The sequence below is a fragment of the Paramisgurnus dabryanus genome, chromosome 13, assembly GCF_030506205.2.
Source record: "Paramisgurnus dabryanus chromosome 13, PD_genome_1.1, whole genome shotgun sequence".
In the NCBI taxonomy this organism is placed as follows: domain Eukaryota; kingdom Metazoa; phylum Chordata; class Actinopteri; order Cypriniformes; family Cobitidae; genus Paramisgurnus; species Paramisgurnus dabryanus.
The window spans coordinates 29,529,047-29,547,229 of record NC_133349.1 but is presented as its reverse complement, the minus strand read 5'-3'; positions in this window follow the sequence as shown (position 1 = coordinate 29,547,229).

The window sequence follows — 18,183 nt, the reverse complement described above, 5'->3', positions numbered from 1 at the left end:
GTTAAAGCAACACAGACTTGTGAGCTAATATGATAAAGCCCATGTGTGTCTGTAAGAATAATCACTGTGTGAGCTGGACATGAATTTAGACTGAACCTGAGGTACAATATTTACTTTCAGCATTTGTAACTAAAATACTATTAAGTCTATTACTTTAAATGATTTTTAGGATTGTTGCAACTATGGATTCTATTGGATTGTCCTCCCTATAGGTGCAACCATAAATAATGATAATACCCATGATCATTTAGTAATTTGAGAATGTCTTGTAAATATCACTGTTGGGAACATTTATCATTTTAGTGAGTCTGAAACATCCCGGACCACACATGATTGCCCCCTATTGCACCCGTCTGTCTTCAGTAAAACAAAGTTGACACGAGGTTAAAAATCTGTGGTATGCCCCTCCCCTCGCCCGGGAGAGATTAACAAATTATATGTGCTGAAATATTCAAGCCAAATTCTGAATAGGCAGTTATCCACCAACCATCACCGTGCACCGTCTGCTCCCAGCCCACAAATAAAGTTTAGCCAATAACTCTGAATATCCCTGATGCCGCAATAAACCAGAGAACAGTTAAACGCCTTATTAGAGTCCTGCAGCAGGAATTTGATAGGAATGCCTGTACCACACCCAGGTACGGAAAGAGGGAATTTTCAGGCTAATAAAAGACGTGTGTGGAAATGTCAGAAGGGCAGAGCTCAGTGTGTCTGGCTGACAGCAGAGCATATGGAAGAAGGTTTTACCTCATTGTAGTGACACCCTGGCAATAAAACTCCTACACTAGTGGGCATCTGCTGCCTTGGCACTTGTCTCCGAACTTTCCAATCACAGTGGTAATCGCCAGAACCGAACTATTGTCTATTGTGCACCATGCACAGCTGTAGATTTACCATTTTTGCAAATCAGCATTTTCCAAATATCAACTGAATATTCTAATGAAAATTCATATAGATTGGGGCTAGTTTATCACAAATGCTATATGTCATTATCTATAAGATTTGAATTGGGGCAAGTTGTCACAAATGTTTTTTTTTGTGTGTGTGTAATTGTATGTAGGATATAGGCAAAATAATAGATTTATATTTTTGTATGCAACCATTAAATAAAATTTTGTTTCCTCACTGGATTACATATAAATATTGCTGAAATTATATGATGTATTTATTTATTGGCAGCAATGTTTTTTTAACAAATTTGCTTTTACAGTATATCAATGATTAGTGCTGGATCGCTCTACAAACGTATATATAAAATCTAAATTAATTAAGATAATGATCTCAGTGGCATAGTTGACTGATGTATATTGCTGTGTGTTTGGGTAAATCAGTGTTGGATCCCACACCTCTTGAAACACGTGCAGGGTTTTTAGTAACAACAACAACAAAACGTCCTCCCACCACCCACCTACCCGGTGTGCTCACATATCAAAGGCTGGCCAGGGTGCGCTGGCCATCCCAAAGGGCATTGTCAATGCTGATTAGCGGGTGGGTCACCTCTCTGATGTGACTGGCTACTGAGAGAAAAGGAGAGAGAAAGAGAGGCAGAGAAATGTGAGAGGGGATGTTAATTGTTTTGGCTCTTTTCTAAGGAAAACATATCACCATGTGATCTAGTAGAGGTTAAGTACCCTCATTGCCACAGGGCCAGAGGTAATTAATAGACAGAATGGCTGTGTTTATGTGCATTAGTCTTTTATGGCTCTTTCAGTTGTAATGGTTTGTTAAATGGAGGCCTCCTCTCACCACAGATTGCAGGCTGATAAAAGACATCAGGTGGCCCGTGTTTAAAATCTCAAGCGCTCACTTAATCCAAACTAACACCTCACAAATGTCATTCACGAGTTTGAGCAAAGCAGACTTAGGCCACTTTATTCTTCTGAACATTTAACTGTTGAAAGTTGTAAAAAAATATTTCCTGTGTTAAAATAATAATAATTACAAAACAAGTCTGTGTGAAATGATATGTTTATGTGCTGCATGCAAATTAAATACTTCCTTCAAAACAGAGGGAATTTTCTCATTTCATCTATATAAACTATTTGTTTTAATGAATGTGCTAAATTTACATTTAATATATTTAAACTCCCCCAGCCCCACCCATGCAGAAACATACAGCCAGAATGTTATACAGAACATAAAAAGTTTGCATTTTCAAACCACATTACTTAAATTTGAGATAAGCCTGTTCAAATGAAGGATCTGTGGCACGTACATATGTTTTGATGTGCAGATAACGTATGGGGCAGAGTGTTACACTTTTAAAGGGATAGTTCACCCAAAAATGAAAATTATGTCATCATTTCCTCATCCTCATGTTGTTGTAAACCTGTATGAATTTCATTTTTCTGATGAACACAAAAGAAGATATTCTGAGAAATGTTGGTAAGCACAGCAGACTGTAACCATTGGCTTCCATAGTAGGAAAACCAAAGAAAGGATGTGTTAATTTAACACATTGTTTTGTGTTATCCTATTCAACACATTATGTGTTATTTTAACACATGATGTGTCATTTTGTGTTGATTTTGAGTTCAAATAAATAGAAGGGATAACACAAGATGTGTTATTTTAACACATCAGTTTTAAGAGTGTATAATGAAATTCAATGGGTACCATCAACTGTGTGCTTACCATCATTTATCAAAATATTTTCTTTATCATTTATCACAATGCTTCCATAATGGCTGTGGTGAACTATCCCTTTACGATTGGTTGGCACCTTGGAGGCTGACATTTACAGTGGTGGCCAAAAATATTGGCACCCTTGGTAAATAAGAGCAAAGAAAGCTATAAAAAATTAATCTACAATGTTTCTACATTTAAGCTTTAATTAAATAATAATAATTATTATTATTATTTATTTATTTATTTATGATGTTTCACAAGTAAAATAATTGAAAGTGAGGGGGGAAATTACATTATGGAAATAAATTAATTTCTCTAATACACACTGGACACAATTATTGCCACCTCATTATTTAACACTATTAGCTACCTCTGTTTCCAAGAACTGGATGGCTATGGCAGAACCTTGATTTTGTGTAACCCATTTTTTTGTTCATTTTTATGTTTGTTTTGAATGAATGTCTTGATGAAATATTTAACCACAATCCATTATACGATTTCTTGCAGAGCAAGTCAGGTTTTGACTTTTTATCTGTTGGTATTTTATATAATCCTCAAAGCCATGTATCTGAATAAGATGTCCAGGACCTCTGATATAAAAGTAGGTTCACAACAATGAAGGGCCAGCAGTATATTTAACTGTAGACATGGAGCACTTTTTAATCCCTGTGTGCACCAAAGCCATGTTTCCTAAACTGTGTAACAAACAAATTGATTATGGAGGTGTGTTTTCCTTATTTTTCTGACCCCAAGATTCAAATGATTTCTGAAGTTCTCCATCTGGGATCGTTGGAGAGTCTTTGTCCACTCAAATTATTCTCCTTGCTGAGCATTAGGATGATATAGACAAATGTCCTTCCATACAGATTTGCAAACTCTCCAGTCGATTTAAACAACTTTACTATGGCTCTTCTGATTTTGCCAAGTGGTTGATGTCCTCAGGGCAACATTATGTTGACCACGGGACAACATTTCAATCAACCAATCAGATTTCAGAGTTTACTAGTTGTTTTAAGTTTAAGCTTGCAACAAGGATTAGCTGCTTCAAGACCATTGTTTTCACTTATCATTATCCTCTGATTTTAGGGTTCTGTTATGGATAGGGTTGGGGTTTGGGGTGGGTTTAGGTTTTATTTACAAAAATGTTGTCCTTTCGGCAACACAATATGTTGCCCTGAGGACATCTCTCACTTGGAAAAATCAGGTGGAGGTCTTCACAATTGCCTTGATTTTGAATTTTTTTTTATGGTTTACAAAGCCAGTTTCTACTTTGTGTAGCTCAACAATCTTGTGTTGAACATCAGAACCATAGTCTTTGGTTTTACTCATTGTGATGAATGATTAAGAAGATTTGGGTTTTGTTTTACTTAATATTTATTCTCCCGTGAAACAGTAAGCCATGACTAGACAACATCATGTTTCTAGTGACCATGGTGTGCAAAGATAATGTTAATATCAATATACTTTTTTTAATTCTGGGGGTGCCAATAATGGTGTTCATTGTGTATTAAAGAAAATCATTTATTTCATAATGTGATTTCCCACCTCACTTTAAATCGTTTTACTTCAATGAAACATCATATTTTTGTGTTTTTTTCTTTATTAAAGCTTAAAAGAAGAAACATTGTAGATTAATTTTCACAGATGTCTCTGCTCATGTTTACCAAGGGTGCCACCATTTTAATATAACATAACATTTGATATCAAGCATATGCTTTCAAGATCTGGTGCATCATGACAACATTACAACATCATGGCTGTTGAAATAAACCTGTAAACTCGCACATTCTTATCAGTGAGCTGCTAACACATGTCTCTGAGCCCCTAAGGTCCATTAAATAACTGTATATTTTTCTTCAAACCGGAATATGGCTCATTCTCATTCTGGCACAAAGGGATGCACTCAACTAAGTCAGCATGCCTCATTGAACTGTCAGCATCTATGAAGCCGGTTACTGCGTACAAGGTTACAGAGCGGGAGGGCACGGAGAGGTCTGGCAGGTAAGCCCGTTACTTCATCCTGTGCTCTTTGAACAACCGAGGCAGGCAGGACCCCGGCGTGTCACTTTCGCTCAGGGCTGAACGCTCTCAAGCGGAAAGACTGGGGTTCTGGAGGTACCGGCCCGAGGGGCGGCAGGTCACGTCTCCCGGTTTTGTATCAGCTTCACGTAAAGGCAACATTGATCCCAGCTGAAAAAAGGCATCCAAACAATGTGGTCCAATAGCAACTCCATTTCAAGGGCCCAGCTGATTGGAGCAGGGTAATGCCGGCATTAGAGATACTCAGCTGAGCCCGCACCTCACAGACCGCACCGTGAAATCTCTTGTTAAAGTAAGAAAAATAGTGTTTGCTCAGTAATTGAACAATTTTATTTTACCCCCACCGGCCGCGACGTCCCCCCACCCCCAGTGTTCCTCCCTCTCCTCCCCCCGTCTTTTTGTGAGTACCCATCAAATCTGGATCGATCCCGTGGTGTCATTGTGTAAGGGGGTTATTTATGTGGGCATCCAATCTCCAGCTGCCGTTGTATTCGAGCGGGGAACAAGGCCAGAGATTTTGTTAACACCGAAAGGAACATCAGAGGAGACAACCGGGCGCGTCGGCCGAATGTACACCTCGGCTCTCTCGAAACGAGTGCTTTCACAGCCGGTTAGTCTTTAAGTAATAGATGTATTGAGTTCATCCTTGTGAAATAGACAACTAATTTAGTGCGTTTCTCTCTCCATCTACATGGATTATGAGAGTTAAATAAGACGGGTGAGAGGGGGCGTGTTTCCCAAACACCCGTTCCCCCCAACCAGATCGCCAAAAAAGAAGCCTCAACCCTATCTGGCAGAGAAATGAATGATCCTATTTATGTTAATGCATACATGAACGTTACACAGGTTTTCCCATGATAAGGCTATAGGTTAATGAAATGCTCATTTCATTCTACCAGTTGTTTTCTCTGTGAAGTTCCGATAAGTAGCGAACCAATGAAGCCTGTAATTACAATCTTACAGAGAACCCGGCCAATCTGTATATAAATCTCACCATCCAATTACAAGATGTAATAATTTTGCAGTCAAGCTGGTAATGAGGTCTAATACTCATGCATGTGATAATCCCCCCTGGATGCTGACTCTATCAGATGTTAGCTTTGTAATTATGTGAGCAAAAAATCATTATTTCATGTTCAAGTAGAAAATGAGGTTGGTGGGAAGTTAATTTTCTCTATGCTCTGTGAAGCGTAGACAAGAATTTAATGATTTAATTACAGTTGTTAGCCCTTTTTCTGCGAGAGGCTTAAATCGAGCTAAGCATTTTTCATAGCCCGACATCAAGAGCCAGGGAACATCAAAGATTTTGACAGCGTACGAAGTGACGAGCAGCCCGCTGGTCCCGGAATTCGGAGAATCTCCTTGGAGTTTGGAGAAAACGGCTATATAGTCATCGCCAAGGTAACCGCAGCCCCGGGACACAAACCTGCTAGATAAAAGCGACATCAACAAATATTAAGCGCCCGGGCTTTCTCCAGTGCCGGCTAATCCACTGTATGTGAATTTGTCATATCAGATTACTATGACAGTCATGGTGAGGTAGAGTGGAAAGCATCAAGCCACCTTAAAAGGACAATATAGTTTTCTCTCCACCTTTCTTAGAATTTCAAAACAGCCTCCGAGTGGTGACTGTAGCCCTCTGATTTCCATATATCCTTTATGGGGCGAGAGAAACAGTAAATACATTCCTTTAGAGTAATCCCTAGAAAGGGGAACGCTCCTTTTTGCCACTGGAAGAAAGAGCTTTGAGCTATGTAATTCAACTTCACAGCGACACCAGCTACTTGTTTATTCAAGGGCTGGCGAACGGTGCGCCGTACCTTTAACAGGCCCTCTGTGAAGAAGACTGCCAAATATTTAGCCCGTCCTCTCCCGCCTTTCATCTGCTTCCGCAACTCGACGCTCGAGATATACTTCTCCTTACAAACTTCGGCTATGATTTGAATTTGACTTTGCAATAAAGGCTATGTGCGGTCTAAAGTCACTTGAGGCGCTTTTTGTTCAAGGTGTTTGAAACGTTTCAGAACTTGACGGTTTGTAGTAGTCCTTATAAAATCATTTGTAAATGGCTTGTTTTCAGTTGTGCTTTTGAGTGTGCGAAAAAGCCCAAGAGCGAAATTACTGTGGGTTATTTATTGAACCCCCAAAACCCTTTTGAAGCCATGAAGAACAAATTCAATAGCAACAATAGCATTTTCGAGTGCTCTCAGCTCCAACTGGTCTCTCTCAGTGCCTATGTGGCTCCCGCACGGTCCCTGACCTTTAAATCTTTTGCCCTGATTTTGGTGGTTCATTGCGTTCTGTTAAACAAGAAGTGTTGTGACCCATAATTGTGGGCAGGTTCTCAGCAGGTTGGGAGAGATCTTTCTGCCAGAGTGTCCAGTCCGACTCCATCTGCTGCTGTCTTGCGCTGGTCCCACAGGGAAGCCCGGCTAATTTTGCAGTCAATTAGCAGAAGGACGGCTTTGTTCTCTCGGGGTCCCAACGGGCTGCTGTGCCAGTCTGCTGCGATCTATGGACGTTGCATTCAGATGGCGATGAGGGCTGTTTTGAATTCTCTCCGGTCTCTCCAGCGCCGGGTCCCTTGCTGACCCTTTTGACATTGTTGGCCAAACGCTGTCGATCGCGATGAGTGGCGCGGAGGGTTGAATGACGAATGCGAGATCGACAGAAAGTGGCTGAGTTAAATTCAGCTGTGAATGAAAGGCATTAGAGGGTTCATTAGCTGCAGGATTAGATGTCATAAACCCCTTATGGGCGCATGATGAGCTATGAGTATGCTTAAAACCTTTGGATTATCACTGCAGTAGACCAACTCTGCCTAACCCAGTTTAAGTGAAACTCTAGTGTGACTATATATGTAACGATACAGGGAAGAAACGTTATTAAATTTTCATCCATGAAAGCAAATTGACACTTAAATTTAACTAAGGTTTAGATATAAGAATACAGCATGTATGTAAGTAGTCCTAGGTTTGAAGCGCTTCCATTAGCACCTTGCTTTTAAATGAATACTCCACTCTAAAAAAATCTTGATAATTTACTCACCCCCATGTCATCCAAGATGTTTTTTGTTTTTCTTCGTTCAGTCAAGAAAAAATTTATTACATTCCAGGATTTTTCTCAATAAAGTGGACTTCAACAGTTTACAGTTTCAATACAGTTTAAATTTGTAGGTTCAATGCAGCTTTAAATGGCTCTAAACAATCCCAACCAAGGCATGAGAGTCTTATCTAGCAAAAAGCTAATTTTTTTGCTTCTCGTCTTGAGGCGTGTGATGTACCAGCATGACCTTAATCATGTCGAAAGGTCATGCATGAAGTAAGCTAAATTTCCGCTCCAGTGTTTACAAGTGTGAAGAAAGAGGAACGTTATGTGGACTTTTACAACAATTTCGTATGTGGAATGATACCAAGGTCGCACTGGCACGTCACATGGCTTGTGCAAGATGAGAAGTTGTGGTTTAAAAGTAGGAGGGGTGCACGGGACAAAAACTAATGAGGGGTTAGTTGTAACACGGACCATTTACATTGTTGCACAGGGTTAAGGGATTAGTTTTTTCCGTATTGTTTTCAAGCTGCCAAAAGACGATCTCCTCCAAATTTATGGAAAGGTTGAATGTTTTTCCAGAGAGTTATTGATGAACGAGTGTTTTGGTGTCAAAATTTTCTAAGTTTCTAAGTTGGGTGTGTAAGATACCAAATCCAATGCTATGTCATATTAATCATTGTCTTGTTGACTAAAACATAGCATCATTTTAAAATATGTCTGCAGCTCTTAGCAACTTTTTTGAAAATGTTTTCACCCAACGGGGTTAATTGTAACACTGGTACAACTAACCCCACAGCACTTACAATATGAAAGCCGCTAACGTTAACGTAATTCTTGCCGTTGTTTTAAATAGGCTACACATGAATGATTGCTGGCTGCCAGCAAAATAAATGTCCCTGTCTTATCAAAAATTGTGTCCAAATTTATTTTTGTTCATATCTTTAATATTGATTGAAAAAGGTCACATCAAAGATTGAAATCATAATGAAATGAATGGCTAAAATCAAACTTTGATGCTCATTATCTCAGAATTTGATTTTGAGACATTACTATGGTTTTTACAGACTAGGTAACATATAAAAATGTTCTCACATATTTAGACATTTGTATCCATTTATAATTGAACTATGGTTAGATGAGGGATGAATAATGTAGATACCTGTCTATTATAGACAGATATATAAAAAATATCCACTTCATAGACAAAATAGTATTGAAATATTTGCCTGCAAACTTAATTTTTAGCACGTGTTACAACTAACCCCCTGCCTGTTACAATTAACCCCACTTATGGGTAAAGTTGTAACGTTTGCACTTCTGTCACGTTTGGTGTAATTTTCCAAGAATGGTTAGTAATAGAAACAAACTTCAAATGGTCCTTTGTATCAGAGACGTTTGTGTTGCTTTTGTATGTGTGTTGCATTTACGTTGCTTGTGATCGTTTTGCTAGATAAGACCCTTCTTCCTCGGTTGAGATTGTTTAGAGCCCTTTGAAGGGTAAGGGTAAATGACAAATACTGACTCACCAATGTGTCAGACACGAATGAGAGTATTTACGGTATATAACTGTATGTGGCATAAAAAGGAAATCCTAATTTTCCAGATTTGTAACCTGTGGATTACAAATGATGATACAAATGAGGTTTCCAGGCACTCACAGCTCTTTTTTGATAGATGACGCACGCCGTTGGTCTCACCCCACAGTCCTCTGCGTATAGCTCTACCTGGCCTCTCAGTGTCTCAAGTTAATAAATCATTTTCATCCATAAAATATTCAAGGTGGGTGGGTGAGTGCGAATAGAGGGGTGGCTGAGGTATCAGGCAAGCAGGGCAGGTTAAAGAATTTCTTAAATTTTTCTAGCGTGACAGCCTGTCCCACATAAGCCCCTCAGCTGTCTCATGTTCTGGGGCAGAAATGATCCTCTGTGTCACTCTAATAGTCTAGAATTACACTTGTATCACTGTCACTAGCATATGGGGATGTGTATACCCCCTAGGCCTGTGCACCCTCTGCTTTCATGGCATTTAAAATGATAACATTTGGCCAAGCTAGTTTTGACAGAAAGAGTGAAGCTCTATTCTCTCTCTTCCCCCTCCACACCGCACGTATCGGTGACAAAGACAGCCACCAGGGGCCTGCCACGGAGCGGCCAATCATCAGGCTTTTTACTGGATAATGATGGCGGGGTCTGGCTCTGTTAATAAGGGCCCGGGCACGGAGGGAGCATGTCGTCAGAGCTGTTCTGCTGCCATTCACTTCATTATATCATCTCTTATTATAGACCCTTCTCTCTTTCTCTCTCTCCCTCTCTTTTTTCACCTGATAACATCACTAAAGCTAAAACACCTTATGATTTGATGCGACAGCCGGCTTGTGTTTTCCAAATGAATCAGACCAAGTGACTGAACAAGCAAGAAGATTTCTCATCATTTTTATTTACATTCTATACCAAAGGAATTATGATGTACAAAGAATTAAATATGTACTTTATTTACTTTGAAATAGAACATAACGTAACACAACAAAACCACATTACAATAATCTTGTATTAGTAAACATTAGTAAATGCATTAACTAATACAAACAAACAATGAACAATGAAAGTTTTTCAGCATGAATTAATTCTTGTTAATGTTAGTTAATGTCTATAGAATTATTCATGTTTGTTCAAGGTGCATTAATTGATGTTACCAGTTACCAGCTTGATTTGATAAATGTATTAGTCAATGCACTAAATTAACATGAACAAAGATCAATCAGTGCTGCAGAAATATTGTTCATTGTTAGTTCATGTTAACTAATGCATTAACTAATTGTTAACTAATTCAACCTTATTGTAAACAAAACAAAATAAAACAAAACAAGAGAAAAAAACAAAATAAAGCAAAACAAGACAAAACAAAACAAAACAAGACAAAAAAACAAAACAAAACAAGACAAGACAAAAAAACAAAACAAAAAAAAAACAATACAAAAAAAACCCCAAGACAAAAAAACAAAACAAGACAAAACAAAAAACAAAACAAGACAAACACATAAAACAATTCAAAAAAGTATATTAATATATTAATAGCCTCAATATTTATTTATTACATATTTTTATATTAGCTTGCTTTCTTCTTGGTTACCCATCGCTCGCAATAAAATAACCCCATTTTAGATCTTTTTTAACCTCCTAAGACCCGTGCTTTGGTTTGTCTTTTTTTTCAGATTTCTTTGGTTAGATTTGGGGTTAGGATAAACCATAAATATAATAACCAAATATTTTTCTTTGAACATGAAGCAGTGAAATTGTCCATGTTTGTTTACAACAGGTTACACTTACACAGAATTAAGTATTATGGTGCAAACAACAAAAATGTGATGTCCACGTATGTGGATACACCAGGTCTTAGGAGGTTAAATGTTATTTGTCAATCTCATGACTAACTATTTTATAAGGTGGCTAATTGGTATGAATTTGTTCGTATTTTTCATATGATCTGATTTCAACCCAGTAACATACTAAAGGGGTGGGGCTTTATTATTACTTTTTTCTAATCATTGTATGTTTTGATTTACATTGTACAAATTACGAATTAGCCACCTCATAAAAATACAGTAGTTACAAATTCCTGTGAGATCAGTCTGTATATAAGCCGCCCCAAAACTCTTCAAGTTACTTGTGTGGTCCCCAGTATAAAGTCAGACGGTCGTGAACATCATGAGGTTGAACTAATCCTGTGTTCTCTAGACTGCAATGCAAACACACTTTCAATCAATATGGAAATACATAAAGATGATATATAATTAATGTGATTTACTCGGGAGCTCGAGGTGTCCATGCATTAAAAAGGTTAAACTGCATATAAAATAGTTATGGCCAACCAATTAAGCCTTTATCACTCCTCTCTGTTTCTCAAATGTTTTCCCTCTCTGTCCCCTGTATCCTTCTTTTATTTCTTTCACTTGAACAAACTCCAATCTAGCTGTCCCTTTGGATTTCGGCTCTCAAGTTGTTGAAGTGGGAATCAGCAATCTCTGCCTTTCATACCAACAGGGGGAGAGAGAGAGGGAGACAGAAACCTGGAACAGCCCTTCGGTTATTGAGCTTGAAGGTTCAGGTCTCGGCGCTTGTGGGTGAGAAACCCCTGCTCTCGCCCTATTAATCATAACGTGACCCTTTAGCACCTGCTACTAACTCTCTGCCTCCAACTGCTGCCGTATTGATATCATTCCCTGTTGATTTCTTCGTTTTCTGACCCCAGCCAGGACCGATGCCTTTGAAACTCCTCATAAATGTCAGTAATTGCACATCAGAGCTCAATGCATTACTTTCCCACTGTATCTTTCTCTCTGTATTCCTCTATTCTCTCCCTCCGTCGCCCATCACGCACTCGCGCACACACGCGCAGCTGTGCGGTGAGGCCTCATGTATTTTGATGATATAAAATATGACCACATTTACATGCAAATAGAAGTTTGAGATTAATAGGGGAAGCAAACAGCGAAAAAAGAAGCAGCGCATGGTAATATGCCATTATGCTGTTTAAATACATTTACCCGTGTTTGGAAGCTGAATTAGCATGGTCTGAGCACCAGGAAATCGTGTTGGTCTGATTGCAATTTTGTTTTCCAATTGATCGTACAATTTCATCAAGTTCAGCTGTCATTTCTAATAGTAACCCAGGTTTACTGACTAAATTGAAGATTTTCACTGTGTCAAAGAGATCTTGGCAGAACAGGTGAATTAGTCTGTTGTTTTTTTTCTCGGCCGGTGACACAAAATTTAAAATTCAAATATTCCAAACGTGTTTTCTGTGTGCATTTCAAGCGTATCAATGCCAGTTGGCAGTCACACACATACACACATATACAGAGAGAGCATTTCTTTACTTTTTGTTGACTAATTGTCAGTAAACAGGTGTTTTTTCCACTTAATTGGATGTCCCAAGAGCTGATTTTTCCAAAACTTAAATTTCCAATTTTTTTGTGAGTACATAACATTTTAAGGTGGCTTGGAATTTTACCACGCCTATTTATTGCTCATGCTTTTCCAATGACTGTTATGTATGGATTTTATTATTTCACTATTCTCCCAGATGCTTACTTTCAGGGTTAAAATATAATTGAAAATGTATCATGAAAATATTTTTTTTTATTATTATTTAGTGTTGTTTTAGATAAAGCTGTGATTTTCTTAAAAAGTTTTAACATTTTATTTAACTGTGTCAAACATATTGGATATAACACAAAGGAGCACTCCTATGAATAGGGGACAATGCAAAATAAGATATGTATACGCAGGGGTGGAAATGGCAAAAATTCACTGGGCTGACTTTATTTCGAAAGTGGTGGTGGGGGGGAATCTTAGATGACTTCATAGATGCGTTTAAGGGAACATAACATTACTATTTTTTCCTTCTAAGTATGTTTTCTTGAGTATTTAAGTCAAACAAACTTTTAACAATTTAACAATAAATTTGTCCTCAGGTTAAAGAAAAATATTTTTTATTTATATCATTACTACAGTTGAATGCGAACAGTCAGCTTGCTCTCAAGTGTTCACACACTGGCTTGGAAGGATTGCGATATTTGCGTACCAATGAAAGTGGCCATTTCCCAAATACCAAAACTTACTTTCAGAAATAGTATTACACTGTAAAAAAAAATCAGTAGAAATTGCAGCTGGGTTGCCGGTAATTTACCGTAGATTTAAATGTATGTTATTTACTGGCAACATTTTGTTCAAAGTTGAATGAACATTTAACATTTACAAGTCTTTGTTTTTACTTTACAAAGTAAAACTAAAAAAAACAGCATCAAGCAAAACGTTCTGGGAAACAAAATCTGAAGCAAAAAACAGAAAAAGGTTGATGATGATTTCTGGTTCCCAGAATGCTTTGCATGAGGCTGTTATTGTATAGTTTTATTCTGTAAAGATAAAGACTTGTTAATATTTAAAATTTATTTAACTTTGAACAAACTCTTGCAAGTAAATAACATAAATTTAAATCTACGGTAAATTACCGGCAACCCAGCTGCAATAACATTGTAATTTCTACGGATTTTTTTTACAGTGTACCTTATAACCTTAATATTGACAGCCGATACTAAAATACCAAAATCTTTGCACATATAACCAGTGGGAAAAACATATAATTTGAAGGGGACATATAATGAAAATCTAACTTTTTCCATGTTTAAGTGCTATAATTGGGTCCCCAGTGCTTCCATCACCCTAGAAAATGTTATAAAGATCAACCCAGTAACTAAGTTTTGGTAAACCATTCTCTGCGAGCATGTGAAAAAATAGATAATTGAAATCTGGCTCCCCTTGTGATGTCAGAAGGGGATAATACCACCCCCTTAATCTGCACTATCCAACCACGGCACTGCCATTTAGTGCAGAAATCAGCTAATTTGCATTTTAAAAGGACACACCCAAAAATAGCACATTTTTGCTCACACTTACAAAGTAGCAATTTTAACAAGTTTTAATGAATTATCAATATGGTATTTTGAGCTAAAACTTCACATATGTACTCTGGGGACACCAAAGATGTATTTGACATCTTAAAAAGTCTTGTGAAATGTTCCATTTATAGTAATCGGATTTAGGGGGAAACCTCATACTTGGCAATACTGGTTTACGTCCCGCCTTGGACCATTCCAATATGTCAGACGACTTACGTATAATGCGTATAATATGTTTTTAGTGCATTTTAGTTTAAGAAATCAAAGTACTTCTATAGCAAATGATATTATGAAATAGGTAAAAATGTGTATGTAAATGACAGAACCCAGTAACAGTATACTGGACCATGATAGAGGGAAAACTAAATACTAATGCAAGTGAGAAAAGTGTGTTTTTGGAGAGTTTATTTTCTAAGTTTAAGTTTATAGGGCCAAAAGTGGCCCTAGTTGAAGAAACACCTCTTATGGAGTTGTGAGAAGATTAGCATTCATTGGTCGCAAAAGTATCGAAAGCAACATTTTCTCATAAGGATTCTACTTCCTGCCTCAAAGCATATACAAAACCTGACTGACAGCCTCACTGAAGCTCAAAATCACTCTTAAAAGCATTTCTAAGCTGCTCACAGGAGTGTCCTGCAAACGCAAGGGCCACCAAAGGCCTCGTAATATACAAACAATAAATCCATTTCAGTGGGCCTCGTGTTTGCCCCCGCTGCCGAAATGATCATTTGAATATTTCACAACATAATCTAGGAGTGGAATAATCTATCACTCACTCAAACGTCTGAGATGAGAGCGCAGACAAATACCCAGCCGCCACCCGGAGCAAAATGTCACTCATCTCTTATCCAAAATGATGCTGACAGCTAAATGCAGATCTCAATTTTACAGAGAAGGATTCATTACCTTTGAATAATAAATGGCAAAATAAATTGTCTAATCTTCTCTTTGTACACTCTCTGGTGGGGGTGAATAACAATTTCAAACAGATTTCAAACTCAGGAGGGCATTGTTGAATAATGGTTTGTCTGCTTGAACTGTCTGACGAAATACATTCAAATATCTTTTGATACTTTGGGCGAGATAAAACACATTAATATTAACATATGCCATTTATAACTCAAGGCAGCATGTTTGAAACAAAGCAGGGAATACAACAAAAGAGTAAACTTGAAGCGGTATAATAGTATATAGGCTTACAAAATCTGTAGCATACAGCAGAAGTTTACAGATTTTCTGTTTCTTTATATACAGAAAGTAGCAGTGCAAAAGATCATGGGATAAAATGTATGAACTGTTAGGTGCTTTGGACAAAAGCGTCCACCAAGATCCATTAGAAAGTAAGAATGAAGAATAATTTGAAAAAACAATGTTATATTACACAGTCTTCAGCTTTAACATTCATTGCCAGAAGGTTCTTTATTTAGTAGAAGAGATATGAAATCTTCATTAACTTCCCTCACGTTCCTCCCGGAGCAAATGTCACAATAAGCAGGCCGCTTGAGTCTGAACACACAATGGCTACTGCTGGTGTCCCAGTGTGTTAGGGCACTAATTTGGCTCACAGGGGAGTGGGTGGCTTAGCAGGCCAAATGTACGGCCTCTGACATCAGGGATCGATTCCAGTCGGAGGGGGTGGTGGGGAAGAACCGCATGCCTCTCTCATTAGCTGACGAGAGGGGAGCAGAGGTGCTAACTCAGCTCTCCCACAGGAATACGTTGCCATGTTCTGCTGTGGAAAACTTATTTCAGTTTTTGCACCGGCCATGACCGTGAGGATATCTATATCCTCAGTGTCCTGCAAAAGTGTCACTTTCTCTCTCACGCTAAATCACACATTGGTTCGGTCCTTTGGAGCTATTTCTAGCACTGGAATGCTAAACAAATTATCTTTGTGTGCATTGTGATTGGGGCTTTTTATTGACAGCAAATTTGCTCCAGGTTGTTCAGGTCGGTTAGATGATGTTTGCGTTCACACATTGGCACAGATTCTCGTCTGGATTCAGATCATTTGGACAGAGATCAGGGATTTGACATTGAGCGGCTGTATGTTTTTGTTCTTGAGCTAGTGTGGTACTGTGTTATGGATTGTTGCTGCTCAAACTTACTCAAACCCAAAGAGGGTTTGAGTATCATTTTATGGTTGAACCCATGACCTTGGCATTGCAAATGGAGTGCTCTACTACTACTACTACCAAGAACTTTCGGCCAAGCTAATTGCCCAGTTACCTCCCATTCCCTCTCTTTCTTCATCTGCCTCTCCTAAATCAGCGTAACCACAGCCTGCCACCGTAAGGCGTAAAACTCAAGCAGTTAAGTAACAAGATTGTTTCCCCTCAGTAATTAATTGGACAGAAACCACTGATTCAGTAGTTTTAGAGCACAAATGGGCTCTTATACTAACAAGTCTCAGATAAAGGTCTCTGGTAATGAGAGGAGAATCTCATCAGGGCCGGAGTTTACATCACCAGAACAAAACAGAGCCGGGTAAGTTAGTAATCACCATAATGTCAGCTTAGTTATTTATGTGTAAAAAGGGCCTGCATAATCAGCCTTCATCGCTATTTTATGAAGAGCGGGAAAAAGAACAAAGAGGCGCAGGAGGTAATTGGTGAGAAGCCCCTGTTTATGCATCCCCACCGGTATACAGTTAAAGAGATAAAACAGTGAGGAAATTGATACTCTGTGCTATCCAGAAAAAAACTCTCCCACTAGACTTAAAAACATTGAACGGGAGTTGCCCAGGTGCCAGAAAATTGCACTCATTGCATATTGTTATCATTTTGAGCAATAAAATATGTGAAATACTTGACAACTATATTCGAAAGCATTTTTAATGACTGTCCTCTGCTATATGCAGGTTCCTACAGTAATAGGTCTTTCAAACATCTCCAAACAAGTCCCCTAACTAGGTTACATAAACAGTTGTCATTAAAGCAAATTCATTCCCTACTCTTGGCAAATCGGTCATAAAGAAAGCTCTTGTGCAAAACCCTATTATCTGCAGTAGTTTATTAACCGTAAGCTACTGTTAAGTGTACTTTGGCATTACCACATTATTGAGTGCCTTAATTGGCAGGTATTTCATCTTTTGACAGTGGTTAACATGTACTTGAAACTGACAGCTATATGTAGAGGGCCACTTATTACTAAAATCTTCTGATGTCTGGCTGGGTGCGGTGGTTGAAATCCCATTTATTTCATGAGCCAGAAAAAGCAAACACTTGGGAGGATAAATTAATTTATTTTAAACACTTTTCATGCTTGAAATAGATAACCTTGTGATATTCCAAAACCAGGGGAAACAAAATGCTGGGTTATCTGTTTCACATTTCAGATGGCTCATACTTTACCAGGGGTTAAGAGTAGGTTGTCCCGATCCGAGCACATGATCGGAAATCAGGCCCGATCACGTGGTTTCATACTCGATTGGAATCGGACGTTACTTACCGTTCAGGACTCGGATATATATGCAGGGTTTAAATTGGGCCTGGGCCGTCCAGGGCTAAGCCCCGGCACATAGGCTGAAGGTCTCGCTCTGCTCCACACTAGTGTACGTGCTATGCTGGTGCGTGTTAACTGACAAAAAGCAAATAATGACATGTTTTAATTCATAGGCTTTACACTTGTGCGTGCGGGGCACCCACAACAAAACCAGGTTTTTATCCCTCATTTAAACGATGCGTCAATCGTTTTTGTCATTTTGGGTGTAAAGAGTCATGGTTATATCGTCGCTGCCCGATGAAACTCACGTTTGTCCAAAACTGTTACTTTTCAGGAAGTTAAAAAAACACTGTATTTCAAAAGCAGTTGAATGTAGCGTTGTCATACTTTGTACGCCATCTTTACACATAACCATATTCTTGGCAGTATAATGATATAATCCACATTTGACCAATTTTTTTAAAATGGACATACGAGCATATTTTACAGTGACGGTGGTCGATACGCGTTCTTCCAATCATTAATTAGAATGGCCAAGTTGCGTTTCATATTGACAGATGAAT